Here is a 15,777-nt window from a genome sequence, read left to right as displayed (position 1 = left end):
TGGGCTCCTGGCAGCCGAGCATTTAATGCCACCCCCCACCCCCCACCCCGGGCAACCACAGACTGGCCTGCTTCATCGGGAATGAAATCCAACCAAGGTGAATACTTGTGAAATTGTTGCCCATAGTTCTAACTCTATCATTTTATTTTCGCCCATCGTTTTATGTGCGGTCACAAGAAATGTGACCGTCCGTCCAGCAAGAGCCACTAGCTGGGGCATTTTGGCCCCAGGAACGTGCTGTTCACGACGGTGGGGATATTCCACTTGCTCCCCTCACAATGGGCTCTTGTTTACGGCTTTGAGCACCAGGACATCTGCTCATGACCTCATAGACGGAGGTAATAAGTGATGACACTTTGTTCACAGGTGTGTGGGACATTTTTCCACTCTGGGAAAACTCTGCCTTCCACTTCCTTGTGTTCCTCCGATCGGACCTGGCACCGAGCTTGATCACTGGCGAGAGTCGGCCAGTGGGCACCCGTGACTGCCGTTTGGAGCCTCGGGACCCCCCACGCGCTGCCCTTCACCACCTCCCGGCCCTTCTTGGCCGGCACCGGCGGTGGTGGTGGGTGCCCCCCCCCCCCCCCCCACCAAGAGCACACGCGCTGTTAGCCGGATTCCCTCATTAGAATGACCTATGGGCCTGGTATTTGAAGTGCGTGGGTGTGGAGAGCGAAAGAGGCTCAAGTGTTTTTCTCAGCAGACTGTAGCCAGACTGGTAAGTCAGAGGAGAGCAAAGGAGAACGGACCGGCTAAATAACCGCCATCCCCGAAAGTGGCTCTGCAGGATCGAGTGTGGGCCTGGGAGGACGGCGCTGCCGTAGAGAGAGCTGATTCGTTCACTCGTGTGGCCCGGAGAGGCTCGAAGGTTCCCTGCATCCCTGGCTTTGGTGCCAGGAGACGAGCAGAGGCCTTGGCGCCCCGAGGTGCGCTGCTCTCGGCTCCCGAGGGGACAGGTGGCAGGCTTGCAGGTGTCCCGTGTGGGGGTCCACGGTGGAGCGAGCGCCCAAGGGGCGCACAGAGACCTTCCTTCTCCAGCTCACAGGGACCTAACTCAAACGGCAGCCTCAGCTCTGGCCAGTGGTCGGGTTCCAGGAGGAACCCGTTTAGAAGCTCAAACGCTAGGACTGAATGAGGAGGCAGGAGCTACACGACAGGGGACGGAAGGGTCGCCTTATGCTCAAAAGCTGCAAAAGATAAGGCACTGAGTATATAATCTGGTGGACGAGGGCACACGCAGGGTGTGGGCCCTGAAGCCAGAAATGCCCGTTTCCGTATCTCTGCCACATGCTAGCCGCCTGACCTTGAGCAAGTCACTTAACCTCTCTGGGGCCCCAGCTTTGTCATCCGTAAAACGGGGGCGACACCGGTCTTTCCATCTCATCGTCTCATTATGCAAGTTCAATGAAGTAACGAATCAGCACATACTAGTTCAATTATCGTTAAAGACGTGAGCAAGGTGATTCCACGAAGACGGAGGTGTGGGCGATCCGGGGAGGAGGAGCTGGTGACGAGGCACGTCGAGGTCTGATGGGGTAGGTGGGTGCCGGGCAGGGGGCACCCTTGAAGCTCCACCTGTTTTCCCTAGGAGTCCCAGCAAACGGAGGCAGAGCACAGAGGGCAGCAGACAGGACAGCGGCCCGAGCCCCGCGGACACGTCAGGAAAACTGCACGTTCAACTGGAATGCCAAGTTCACTCCTGCCCCGCCAGCTGGCGGTCTTCGTGAGGCACAACTGTGGCTGGCTGATCCGCCTTATAAACAAGCTGGGCCAAATGCTCCCCGGCGACCATGTGTCGCCCCCCTCGACGCCAGTGTGTGCATCCGAGTGCCAGGACAAAACACTAACTGCTTTATTTAGTCGGGAAGGTCACGGGTGAGTCTTCCCCGACACTTTCAGGCGGCCCCATGTTTCCAGGCCTCGGGCTGCTGACCTCTGACAGCCACCTGTGGTCTAATAAAGCCGCAGCTGGACGCTGCAGTTCCTTGTGGCCCCAGCACAGACTCCGATTCCTCACCGCATCTGAGAAGTAGTCAAACCTCAGGACTGCTCCCCAAGGGGCCGAGGGCGGGGAGGGGAAGACAGGGCGTAAAGGCCGCTCGAAATCGTTCCTCGCCCACGAGTGCAATAGCAGGTGCAGAAGCTGGGGCCCTGTCACATCACGGCAGTGTCCTCCTATGCCAACGGTGTGAGGGGCAGCTCTCTCAGTCCTGTCCCGTTGTGACTGTCCCTCCCTGGGTTTGGTTCGTGGGTATAGCCCATCTGCCTGCATTGGCTCCTCAGCCGCTGGGCTGTGTTTCTGTCACTCTCCTTGGGGTAGGTTTGGACCTGAGACTCATCTTCTCCTTTTTGGGCAGTTTCGCTGGGATGTGAAACTTGCCCTTTGTCACGCAAGGGAAGGCTGTCCGCACAGAGGGCCGTCGGCCGTGGGGGCCGGAAGGGGCAGGGGGCTTCGGGGACACACCGTCATGACATCTTTCACTTGCGTGGGCATCTCTGCGGGAAAACCGGCTGTGCTCACGAACTTTAAACACTTAAGAGCACAAGTGAAGAACAGTCAAACGAAGGGAAAAAAAATGCAGCTTTAGAAAAGCAAGAAAAGCCCGTGAAGGCTCAGGTTTTGCTCTTTGCAAATTCTGGAAATCCCAACAGATTCTGAAATGTTGCAGGAAGAGTTCTCCTTTCACTGTAGAGATTGTGCCGGGTCTACTTTTCATCAAGGATAACTAAGTATTAAAATTAATGCACCCTCAGATTCCAGGGGAAATCTGAACTGGGGGTATTTTTCACAAAGCACTTTTTTTTTTTTTTGAGAGAAAGCGAGCGAGCGGGGGAAGTGGGGCAGAGAGAGAGGGAAAGAGAGTATCCCAAGCAGGTTCCACACCCTGCCAGACGCGGGGTTCCATCTCATGACCATGTGATCATGACCTGAACCGAAATCAAGAGTCTAATGCTCAACCGACTGAGCCACCCAGGTGCCGCACATTAAACATTTTTTTTTTTTTTTTTTATTTTTTGAGAGAGAGAGAGAGAGAGAGCATGCATGCAAGTTGGGGGAAAGCCAAAGAGAGAGAGAGAGAGAGAGAGAAAGAGAGAGAATCCCAAGCAGGCTCTCCACCCATCCCAGTGTGGGGCTCGATCTCACAAACCATGAAATCATGACCTGAGCCATAATCAAGAGTCAGACGCTCAACCAGCTGAGCCACCCAGGCGCCCCCTACACACAAAGCATTTTTAATTTACATTTCTTACGTTTTCCACTGGAACAGCCGAACAGCCAGAGTTCATGCTTTTGCTCTCATCCATTTCCTCATCTAAACACCACTATTTTTGACAGGGGAGCTGTCAAATGATTTACATGAGGATTTCTGGATAGGGTACAATTCCTTCAAGTCGCACCGAATTTCCTACTTTCTCTAAATTGAACTGAAATGAAGACGTCCGTGTGTATCCATGTGCAGGCAAAGGGCCCTGTGTGTTTGCAGATGTGTTGATCTAAGGTAAGGGTACCTGCATCCACACGGGCAGAATGCAGACGGGGGGCCCATGCTGCTGGTGCCCCCCCCCCAAAGTCTCCTGACATGGACTTCGAACACAGAACTCAGTTTTCCGTAAAAAACAGCATTTTGGGGGGGGGGGGGTGACGGACTGTTTGGAAAAAAGCATTGTTTTACGTACAGAAAGCTGAAAACGTGCAGAGCATTTTCTCTGGAAATCTCCTCTGGAAGTCGAGGACAGGGGCAGCATTTTATTCATCTTTGTGTCTTGTTCCGAGGCAATAAAAAAAGGTTTGATCACCGGATCAGTGAATTATCCCATAAACTTTCAATCTGACAGCTGGTTCTTCACGGCGTCCGATTTCACTTTGAAGGCGAGGCTTTCCTTTTTCGTGGCACCGGTGTGAGCTCGGCCTGACCAGGGGCATGGATGGGCAAGCCTTCTTCTTCCTGGAGAATATTTACCCACCCCCAAGGCGCCACGACACTCATGTGACTTTGCATTCCTTTCCCCGGATTTCGCGGTCCCTCCACGATCTTCCCTTTTCTTTTGGTGTCACGGTTCCTGGGCATCTTGGTGGAGGAATCAAGTTGTAATCCTTTTAGCCCAAACACTTCCAAGACCCTGAACTGCGGCCGGGGGAGCCCTCTGGTTGGTGACCCAAGTCCCCCAGGGGAAATCGAGCCAGAGGCTTACATAGTGGGCAGGTGATCAAAGTAGCCTCGTCCTAGCCCTGACTCTGAGAGTGCGATGGCCGGCTGCCTCAAGGATACAGCCCAACCCCTCACGACGCTTCAGCAGAGACCCAGGAGTGGACATTTAGAAGGGAAGGCAGCGCTGGGGTCCTCCATTCTGCCTCCAGCCTTTCAGACCCCACAGCGGCTGCTTCCGGGAAGGCAGGTGGTGTGGCGGCTGAAAGAAGGGAGAAGCTCCAGGCAGGACTGGGGGTGTGGCAGTCAGGGCCCGGCAGGAGCGGACTCTGGGGACAACGACATTCACCAAATACGGTATCTACAAACTGGGTATGCACACGGCCGAGGCTGCCTGCGGGCAGACATGGCAGTTTTCGGTCTCGGAGGCCCCAAGCCTCCTTTGCCTTTCTACATCTGCAAGCTGCCTATCTTTCTGCACTTTGTATCTGCTGATGTCAAGTCCCTGCCTAAAAGCATGTGGGCGGTTCTCCCTTTCCCCGGGACCAGGCCCAAGTCCCAGTGTGGATGGAGGTCCAGGCCTTGAGCCGCGCTCTGGGTCTCATCCTCCTCCAAAGCCCTCCCCAGATGGCCACTGGAGCACCTTCCGGCTCCTCCACGGGCAGGTGTTCTTGCCCGCCCTGTTTTCTCTGCTCGGACACTCTTCTTGGTGCCTTCACCTGACATCCTGAAATGTCTCATCGGAGACGGCAGTTTGTCCGGGAAGACAAACTTCACTAGGTTCTGCGCGACTGCTCATCTGCTTGACTGTTGGCCCCTCGCTAGCTCCCAAAGGCTGTGGCTACTCTTTGGCTGATCTTTGTATCTCCAGTGGGGACCCAGTGCCTGGAACACAGTAGGTGCACAATGCATATCCGATGAATGGATGAATGGATGAATGGGGGAATGAACGAAGTGCCCTCATTAAATGACCCCCGGGCGTGGGGGTGAAGTCACAGAAAAAAGCAACGGACCCTCTACTTCCCGCACTGGAAACGTCCGAAGCCTGTGCGAGACTTACCAATTAAAACTGAGAACACAAGGTCCACCCCATGTCAAAAAATCCAGCCGATGTCTGGAACGATTATACTACTGTTATTGTGTTTACTTATGAATGCTTGTGAGACTCCCGCTGTGTCTCAGGCACTCTCGTTTTATGAGGTTCTTAGCAGGATAAAGGAATTCCTCGCATCCAGAAGCAAGAGTGGAAAACAGCCTCCTTCCTAAGTGTCTGATTCAGGGACTCACGTGCTGACCTGCTCTTTCCCACCTCCCTCCGTGCTTCTCACGGCAGAGGGAAGGACATGCCCGGGGAAGCGGGATCTCTTCTTCCTGAGTCCTGCCACACCCACATCATCTTGTTCCCATCATCCATCCGGACACCCTTCGAGGCGTGCGTGAGAGGCACAGCCACGCCCACTGTACAGATGGGGAGACTGAGGCCAGCACAGCTTAGCGAGCCCCGCGGGCCTCGGACCATGCCGCGCTACCTCCCGTGGACCCACAGAATCACGGCGAACAGACGTGTGGGTTCTAGGTTGCCCCTGTAAATCAGAGGCACACCGACTGGGAAGCAGTGGCTTCGGTGTAATGCAGAGCCCGTGGATTTGGACAGAACGTGAGGCGAAGTAAGATCCTTTGCCAAGCAATAGCCAGATTCATTAATTCTCCGTTTCTAGATGGCCAAAAGAAAGTGCACGAACGTTCGCTTGCAGTTTCTAAAAATGCTGTGATACAACCTTAAAATGGCTCCCGGTGGAACCGGCAGCATGTCCTCAGGTACGGTCCAAGTCCAAGGCAAGCCGCCGTGGTACTACTATAAAACTCCCCAAACTTGGGTGGAGTCAGCAATTACCGTGCAGGAAGAATGTGACGCTCCTGGGTGCCAGCCTGTGGAGCCCAGCGACAGGACAAAGGGATTATTCTGCTTCATCGTGAAAATGCAGTGTTTATTGTTAAAATACGGTGGGGAATTAAAGGGGCATGTATGAATCCTAAATATTTGCATGCCATTAATGTTTGCACAAAAGACTTGGAATGGCCAAGTTGGGAGAACTTCTTTTCCCATGAAAAACGTGCCTCAAATTACAGCGCATGTTTAATTCCGCCTCCGCCACCGCTCTTCTGAGATCTCAGGGCCCGCTGCGTATAACTCTTTGGCGACCCGAGACCTCCACGCGGCCGGCGAGCAAGGGGAAGGGTCGATGTCCCTCCTGGAAAACTCGTCCACTTGGATAAACAAAACAGCAGGTCCCCGTGGCTGTCGTTTGTTACGAGCTCACAGAGTTTCCAGCATCTGCTCTGCAGAGTTCCTGTCACTGAAGCACATCTACCGAATGCGAGGCAGTGACTCCTGCCGTGTGTCCCTTGTGTCAGGACATCCTCCCTGCACCCACCCCCGCTCCCAAGGACAGAGCCAGAATCAGGCTCAGAAAGGTCAAGTGACTTGCCCACGGATGCACAGCTCCGTGCCAGCGTTCTGCACCCGGGGCGATCCCCTCCCCTCCCACCCCCGCCCCCAGTGGCACTTGGTGACACGTGCAAACATTTGTGGCTGTCACAGTTGGGAAGGGAGCTGCTACCGGCTACTGGGGCGAGGCCAGGGATACTGCTAACCATCCGACAACACCCAGGGCAGCCCCACAATAATGAAAACTCAGCCCTAGATGCTGATAGTATTGAGGGTGAGACACCTTCCTCAGCCGAGAATCCAGAAAAGTCCGTGCACTAACCACGAGGCTGTACTTCCCGAAGAGTCCGGGAGCCGTCACTCGCCGGAAGACGTTTAATGAGACTCCGCTCTGTGCCAGGCACTGAGGATACCACACGGTGCTTTTCTAGAGCAGGCTCAGATCTTTTAGGTTTTTGAAAATTCTTGGGGGTCCACCTCTTGGGAGCGCCAGGCACATCCTCCCGTCTTTTTCGTGGTGCTTGGGTCTCAGTTACCCCCGCAGTGTCCCCGTGCATGCCACAGCTGTTCTGGAGCTGTTTCCCCGGCGACCTTCACTCCAAGCACATGGGCTCGGCACGGCCCCCAGCGCCGATACTGCCCGTGAACTCCCATTTCGGTAGCCAGCTATCTCTAATTATTTGACATGCCACAGATCTCCACGCTGAATCTGGGGGATGGCTGCTTAACTGGGGGGAGCCTAAAGGGGAGCGTCCGTGGGGCAGGAAAGGTAAGAGTGGGGGTTTCCACGCAGGGCTAAAGCAAGCCAACAGAAACCAGGGAAAGCACTCCCGGCAAAACTTCTTTGAGAAATTCAGCCTGCAGCCGACGCGACCTTGATGCAGTTAAGAACCCCTTCAGACGTTTTTCAAATCATCTTTCCCTGAATCTCAGGATGGGAAACAAGTGAGAGCAGAACTAATGTTGGGGCAGGTGGGAGAAAGTTCTGGAAGAGACCCACCTGTCTGTCTGTGGTACCTGGGAACCCAGGGCCATCTCAGAGACGGCCAGCAGATTGGGCCCCTTCTCTGCTGCTTTACGTGTTTCCTCCGGTTTTTTTTTTTTTCTTTCCCCAGGTGTGCAGACCAAGCCCTTTCTGGTGTCTGTCAGTGATGCATGCCAGGACTTTGCTTTCAGCACTTTTTAGTTCAAGGGGACACTAGCCGTTCACACCGATTCATGTTCCCAGAGTAGTGGATCTGTGGTCCCGGACTGCAGCACTGTGCGGGTGGGGGTGCCGAGCACTGAGAAGCCAGCAGGGTACTTTCACTGGTTCCCAGTCCCTACACCTGTGGGACACTCCTGAGGGACAGGCTGCAGTATGGGGACTCTTCCAGGAAGAGCTTCTCCCGCCATGTGGCCCCACACGCAGCCGCTCCTGGCCTCCACACGTCCCCCTGCCGCCCGGGGACGTTCATGTTTGGAGATGGGGCCGATGTATGCATCTAGAACACCCGTAGGTTTTCATTTTTAAAATAAGACTTTACTATTCAGTGATGTTTCCGAATTTTATATTTTTTACTCTCTGTGAGCTTTTGAATGTAAGTTTGTCATGTATTTTGGGGAGAGGCAGAAAGTGTTGGGGGTAGGGGGTAAGGGAGACATTTTGCCACTTCTCATGAATGAGTGTGATGCTGGATGAGTGTTCTCAGTCTCAGCACTACTGACGTTTCAGACACGTGACTCCATTGCCAGTGTGTGTGTGGGGGGGTGGGGGATGGGGTGGCGGGTTAGCCTGTGCACCGCAGGGTGTGGGGCCCCATCCCTGGCTTCCACCCACTAGAGGTTACCAGCACATCCCCGTGCCAGTGGCGACAGCCAAAAATGTCTCCAGATGCTACCGAGTGTCCCATGGGGGTCAAAACCACCCCAGTTGGGAACGACTGAGTGAGCCCATCATCCAAATGGATAAGCAGAAAGACGGATAAAATACCGACTGTGGCCTGCCCTGAGGTTTCCAAAGGCATGACGAAGACAGAGCACCTGGAAAGACCCAGCAGTGTAGGCACTGGAGATACATCACTCAAAGGGGCAGCCAGAGCCGTATCACGGCATGAGTTTAGATCGGCTTCTCGTTAATTACAAATAAATAGGGCGCCTGGGTGGCTCAGGCGGCTAAGCATCCGACTTCGGCTCAGGTCATGATCTCACGGCTTGTGGGTTCAAGCCCCACGTCGTCGGGCTCGGTGCTGACGGCTCGGAGCCTGGAGCCTGCCTCGGATTCTGTGTCTCCCTCTCTCTCTCTCTCTCTCTCTCTCTCTCTGCCCCTTCCCTGCTCGCTCTCTGTCTCTCTCTCTCAAAAATAAGTAAACATTAAAGAATCAAAAACATTAACAGTAAATAGATACTGACTGTACTCCACACAATAGTTTCAAGTAGAATGAAGGAAAAACAGCTGCAAAGACCCAAAACCAGTGCCTTGAGCGGGCTGGAATGTTTCCACCTCCCAACAGGCCCATCCCTCGTCGCCTCGTCTGCCGAGATCTGATAAGCACACAGATCACCAGCTGAGCTCAAACGCCCATACTCCTGTGCAGTGCCTTCGAGCGAGCCAAGGAAAGTCTCCTTTGTTTGCATAAGGTGACTCAGTTAGGGCCACACAGCACCCTGAGAATGCTCGCAGCACTCCCATTAACCAGACCCAGGAGTTTCCTTGGGTCAGGAGGCTGTGGGAGGTGGAACAGTCTACGGCTGACGCCACCCACACATCCTTAACGACGGTCTGAAATCTCGAGGTAAAAGCAGGGATTCATCCAAGTTGAAAAATCAACAGGAAATTTACTTCCATCTTCTCTGAGAAGCACGCAGTTTAAGTAGCTTCTAGACGCACGCTTCCACACCAAGGACATCGCAAGACACTCTTTCTGGCTCCAGCAGCTGAGAAAGGCCAAGAGCCTCTCCAAGAAGGATGTGGGGATCACTTCGTGACTTACGGGTCCTCGACCCCCGGAAACCCTCACTAGAGGAAGTTCTCCGACAACACGTGGAGCTCCTGCGTGGCATCTGTGCCTGACAGAGGCTGGGGACACGCTCGGGTCCCAGATGAGCGCGGGGCAAAGCGCACGCCACGGGGAGCTCCGTTCGGAACACAGACCGAACGTACCTCTGCCGAGCGAGGGACTCGCATCAGAACTGCTGTGGTGATGGGGGCCAGGCGTTGCCTGAAGTCCAGCTGATGTGTGTATATGAAAATGTTTTTCTGTTTTTGGTTTCTTTATTTTCGAGAGAGAGCGCAAGTGGGGAAGGGGCAGAGAGAGAGGGGACAGAAGATCTGAAGCAGGCTCTGCACCGCCAGCAGTGAGCCCGATGCAGGGCTCGACTCAAGAGCCGTGAGATCGTGACCTCCACCGACTGAGCCACCGACAGGTGCCCCTACAAAAATACACATCTTGAAGAGCCGCGATATGTCCCCCACGCCCCGACAGTGAGCCGGCACATTTGGAAGTATTCACAGGCAACTCATTCAATCTACGCTGCTCACTTATTAGTTTTTGGTAATCGCATCCTTTAGCATGCATGTAGTGCCAAAGACAATTTGGTCCAAGAAGGCTTTTCGGTGGGGCTACATGGGCACACGCACGCACACACACGCACGCACACACAGGCACGCACTGACTGAAAGCCCAACAGATCCTTCAGAAACACATAACCTCTTCATAACTGACAGGACGTGACTGTTTATAAACACCCCCCGAGTGATCCGAACTCGTTTTATAATCATCAACAGAAAGCAAACAGTCAGACACTATATTCTCTCTCTTTTCCGACAAGTAATTTTTCTTTTTCAAAAGAAAATAATAACACAGAACATGCTCTTCCCTCACCAATCTTCTCCACCCTCTCTTGCCCCTCGCCAACCGGCACAGAAAGAAAATACAAAACTGATTTATTAGAACCAGAGCAGCGTCGCGGCTGTTGGCCGGACCGCTGTTTATGTCTATAATGCTTGCCGCTGAAACAGGAAGCTCTAAAAATCATTCAACCATTATTTGTCTCGGAGGCGCTTGCTGATTGAGAGTCCCCTGTCCCCACCAAAAAGAACTGCCTTGGCCGAACGCAAGCTGGCTGGCACGGAAGGGGTGGAGGGCGGGTGAAGTCCAGCGTCTGCCCACCATCTCTGAAATATTGCTCAGGCCATTCACTTCAATTTCAAAAAACCGTCTGACCCTATCAGCAACGTCTGGCACTTTGTAACACCAGCAAGAAAACCATGAAGACATGAACTCTGAAACTCTATGCTTCAGGCATAAGCAGTTTCCAAGAGGGCTTTTCTCCTTGGTCCCTGCCACGTCTTAACAGGACAAGGACCACCAGTGGTGATAGTGGTGGGGGTGCTGATGGGAGGGCGGGGGAAGGAAGGGAGCAACCGGCTTTAAGAAAGTGTTGCTACCCCTTTCATTGGCAAATGTGAAACAGAATGAGAGAGCTGATCTCTAAAGATGAATTCCAGGGGCGCCTGGGTGGCTCAGCGGGGTAAGTGTCCGACTCTCGGCTTCGGCTCAGGTCGTGGTCTCACAGGTCGTGAGTCGGAGCCCCGCATCGGGCTCTGCGCTGACGGTGCGGAGCCTGCTTGGGATTCTCTGTCTCTCCCTCTCTCTCTGCCCCTCCCCTGCTCGTGCTCTCTCTCAAAATAAATAAGTAGACTTAAAAAAATTAAAAAAAAGAAAAGATGGATTCTACATCAGATCATGGACACGAGCTTTCGGCCTGTCGTCTAAAGGAATTATTTGCTAGGGCTTTGCAGGGCTTGGTGTATCAGAAGTCAAGTCTTTTTTTTTTTTTTTTTTTTTAAATCCATATTTGCCCACAGTGAAGTCTGAGAGCAGATTTCAGCGTGTGTACATGTATATATATATGCTCATACACATATTCAATATATATATACTAAACATATATATACTTAGTATGAATATAAATATACACAATATATAATTTTTAAATGTAAATCAATAGCAACTGAGAAAAAAAGGGGAGAACAGGAGAGTTGATTTGAATACACCTCGTGTCTCTTTTTATATTTTCTCCAGGAGATCTGATTACCAGCTTATTATCTTGAATGTTACCCATGGAACAACTCGGGGGTTGTCAGATAAATTTTTCCTACCCCTCTTAGAGGACTCTGTGATGCAAGGGAGAATGACTTGGGTCCTATGATAATATTGTGAATCATTCAGACCATTTCTTTCTCCATGAAGATGCCTCTCTTTTCGTTCAGGATATCAGGACAGTTTATCCTCTCCTAAAGGTGCCTTCCTTTCACGTCAACCGCAGCCTTTCATTCATCTGAACGCAACCTCCTCATACTGTTCTCCAAATAATGTAAAATAACTTAAGAATGGAAGTGCCTTACGTAACAAACATTACATAAATACGCAACAACTCAGATAGTGACAGGGTAAATATTCTGCCTGGGAAGACATCCAGAGCAAGAACATAATGAAGGAATTTCATTTTATGAAAGCATTGGGAAGGGGTAACTGTTTTGAAAGTGGAGACTTAAGTTGCCAGGGAGGTCAACATACACATAAATTCCTCCAAGAAATTAAACCCCATTCTAACAGCCGAGAGAACTGGGGACCTCATGGGGGTTGAGCATGGGATCCACACTGCAGGGGTGTGGGGGAGTCCAGGCATTCACTGAGATGAGGCTCTGACAAAATGGGCCCCTTCCCCTTTCGAGGGACAGCACGTGCGCATACCTGATGGCCTTCAAAAGGTTTGGACCAGCAGTTCGAATGGGATCTATTTTCCTAATTATACAAACCAGGTCCTGGCTATAATAAAAACAGGTGTTACCAAAACACACTGGGTGCAAGAATGCCTTGTCTGTTCGCTTATTTATATTCCAGTTATCTACTATGTGCAGCCCCGTGCTAGGCTGGCCCTCCAAGGCAAGTTTCAAATTCACAGATTCTTGGCTTGGGCCGGGGCGGCGGTCCATGGATCCCCAGAAGGTGACCACAAATGAGCCTCAGCAGTCCTGGAAAACGAAACTGTGCGGGGGGAAACTCCGCGTATAAGCGCATATGCGTATTTTTTTTTTTCCCTTGGGAGAAGGCTTCCAAGGGATTTTCAAAACTTTCTGTGATGTTCCCAAAAGATTAAAAATCACACTCTTAGAAGTTAGAAGGAAATTTACACTGGATTCTCTTCCCTTGTTTATGATGTGGTTGATGATACGGTCTGGTAGATTTCGTCTTTGGTTCTAAAATGAATTCACTAAAGCCGGTATTCCCTGATTGACCCATTTCTTTCCAACTGACTATGTACTCCAACAGGGACGGAAGCACTCACAGACCTCATTGCTAAAATTTCTTAACTGTCTCTCAGCTGCAGCCACGCTATGCTTTCCTGTAACTGCAAATGTCAGTGATCCCTGCCTCAACTGCCCATGTAAACTGATGGAAGCGACTGTTAATTCACCTCGCCAAAGAGAACCTCTTTTGACCCTGAACTTCAATTTACCGGAGGTGAGGGATGGTCCCAGAACTTGTGGTTAAGTGAAAGGTTCTGAACAACAACCTGTGTGCTCTGCATAACCTCTCCTCCCCTGGGAGCTGCTAACGCTTCTTCCATTGTAAAGGAAGAGTCCATTTCTATGGAGACACCAAATTGAAGGGAGAAACTCCCAAAAGGGAAGTATACCCTGAACGAGAATTTAAACTGGCAAGGAGCAAAAGGAGGGAAGGGGAAAAAGAAAGACGGTTCAGACTGCTGAAGCCTTCACCAATATTTTTTAGGGGCCAGTGTTGTCAGCAAGGCCTTAAAAGCCGGAAGGGCAGGTTTCCCCAGTTGCACTGAACTTGAGGTTAGACGTTGTGTGATCCTGGATATGAGCCAGCACCCAGACAGATCAGTTTTGTCGAACAGAGAAAAACCCTTCCACGTCCAACCTCTGGCGATTTCTGTGAGGTTTTCCAATCTGCATGGACTGGCAGCTAGTAGAAAGAAAAGGGAGTTTCTTTTTCTACCCTTCGTTTGGAGCTGAGCACCAAGCCCTTTTGAGAATCCATCGGATCTGTGCTGTTTGACAGAATGCGAAACTGGCACAGAAATGTTTGGACGAGCCAATAGCCAGGACCTTCTCGGCCACTGTGGTGTGTTGATGCCAATGACGTGTTTTCAGGCACGTTTTCAAAACCAGAAAATGAAACAGTAAATAGCCTGAAGATCGCCTAAGAAAACGTAATGACACTTTTAAAGGACAAGATTCAGTGAGGAAGATTGAGGCTAAGTGTCAAAATTAGTAGAATCATCTGCTCTCTTCGTAATGGGAAGCAAATTACAAAAAAAAAAAAGAAAAAAAGAAAAAAGAAAAAGATCTGGCAGGCTTCGATGTTGACACTTCCACTCGAGAGAGTAAACTCAAGCTGTATTTTATAACTACGGAGAGACATAAGGACACAGAGTCAAATGGGGCCTTTTGACAGCCCGTTTCGTTTTGTAGTACTAAAAAAAAAAAAAAAAAAAGAACCACACAAGCACACAAATAACTCAAGACCAACAATCTACAGGATAACCATGATTGGGTCAAATGTGCAATTAGGGCTCCTATATTTTGGATTGCTTATTATCTCGCATGGGAAGCGGAGCCCATTCCAAACAGAGATTGTCCCTTCATGGCATTTTAATCGATTTTCTTGTTCCAGGTTATCAGAAGACAGCCCGGCCTTGGTTCCGGCTGCTTCACTCTCTGGGTTTTATGCAAACTCTAAGGCATTCTGGCACGAATCAGGCAGCCAAGTGCAAACAGTCCACACCTCGGGGAGACGGTTCACTGTTCCCCAAGTAAACACAATCACCTATTAGTCACCCACTCAAAACAGAAATGGCCAATGGGAGACAAGAGACCAGCCCTCGGTGCCAGAAAAGGAAGCATGCTGCTTTCAAAATCCCATTCTTTATGAGCACCCACTAACTGCATACATACTGCCTCAAAGCCACTACAGCGCTGCTGGTGGGGGAATGTCACCGGCATGATCCGTTCAAGTTTCCCACACTTTAAAATTTTTTTTTTCAACGTTTATTTATTTTTTGGGACAGAGAGAGACAGAGCATGAACGGGGGAGGGGCAGAGAGAGAGAGGGAGACACAGAATCGGAAACAGGCTCCAGGCTCCGGGCCTTCGGCCCAGAGCCCGACGCGGGGCTCGAACTCACGGACTGCGAGATCGCGACCTGGCTGAAGTCAGACGCTCAACCGACTGCGCCACCCAGGCGCCCCTTTCCCACACTTTTATAACCCAAACCCAACACGCAGACCCCCATAGACGCGCACTACGATAACAGGACTTTCTCTGGAAATGCAGTATCGTGAGACTCAGCCACCGTTCCTGATAATGCACATCCACAAGAATTGAAGTGAGATGGCGAGGGAGGCTGGCAGGCAGGCCCCAGACAATAGATAGGGCCTTTGTGTTTTATTGGCTTCTCACCTACTCAGCCAGCCACTCATCTGAAGCCTTCGAGATGTTTTCTAAACACACATCTCTGAATCATAATGTGAATTCCATTTACTGAAAGGCGGGGACTTTTAATATAACAAGTGAACCCATTTAACGACTTTATGCTTTTATACATTACAGCATCTCTCATGCTTTCCATAAGTGGATATAATTTTCTTTGCGTTACCCTATTATTAACATAGTTAGTATTATGAACATATGTATTCAATCATGTTATCTCTTTTTTTTTTTTTTCTTTCTCAACCTAGGATGCTATTTTAAAAATGCTCTGGACGGCTAAGATAGCAAAAATGATTGCCCCCAAAAGCACCACACCTTTACCCCTTCCCCTCTTTGACTAGTCAAACACAGATTTTCTTGTAGTTTGCAATGTCTTTATAAAGAGTAACGATTACTCTTATGTTTAAATGTCCATTGGTTATACTTTAATCTTTTTTTTTAAATACAAGAGTCATCTTCTGTTGTTCAGGCCCTTATCGTGACTTTTATTATATTCGAAATAACTTGTATGCGTTAGGTTATTCATTACTATATCGTGAAAATGAGATTTTCAAAACAAACTCTCCTTCCTCTTCAATTAAACTTCTAGTACTTACTGCTATTTATAAAATATGACTTCAGTTCCCACAAGGCAGAGAAAACACGATATTTGAAAATAATTGGAAACCAGAGGGGTT

At 50.7% G+C, this 15,777-nt stretch overlaps 1 protein-coding gene across 1 annotated transcript in view; it reads right to left on the bottom strand.

The window, feature by feature from the left end:
• Positions 1-15,777, bottom strand: part of RUNX1 (RUNX family transcription factor 1) — a gene marked incomplete at its 3' end in the record, with an annotated part of 95,697 nt that overhangs the window by 69,839 nt on the left and 10,081 nt on the right. The gene's annotated exons all lie outside the window — the stretch shown is intronic.

This window comes from Herpailurus yagouaroundi, unplaced genomic scaffold (genome assembly GCF_014898765.1).
Source record: "Herpailurus yagouaroundi ecotype Mexico unplaced genomic scaffold, PumYag 162, whole genome shotgun sequence".
Classification (NCBI taxonomy): domain Eukaryota; kingdom Metazoa; phylum Chordata; class Mammalia; order Carnivora; family Felidae; genus Herpailurus; species Herpailurus yagouaroundi.
The sequence above is the reverse complement of the archived record's forward strand: the minus strand, read 5'-3'. Positions and strand labels throughout refer to the sequence as shown.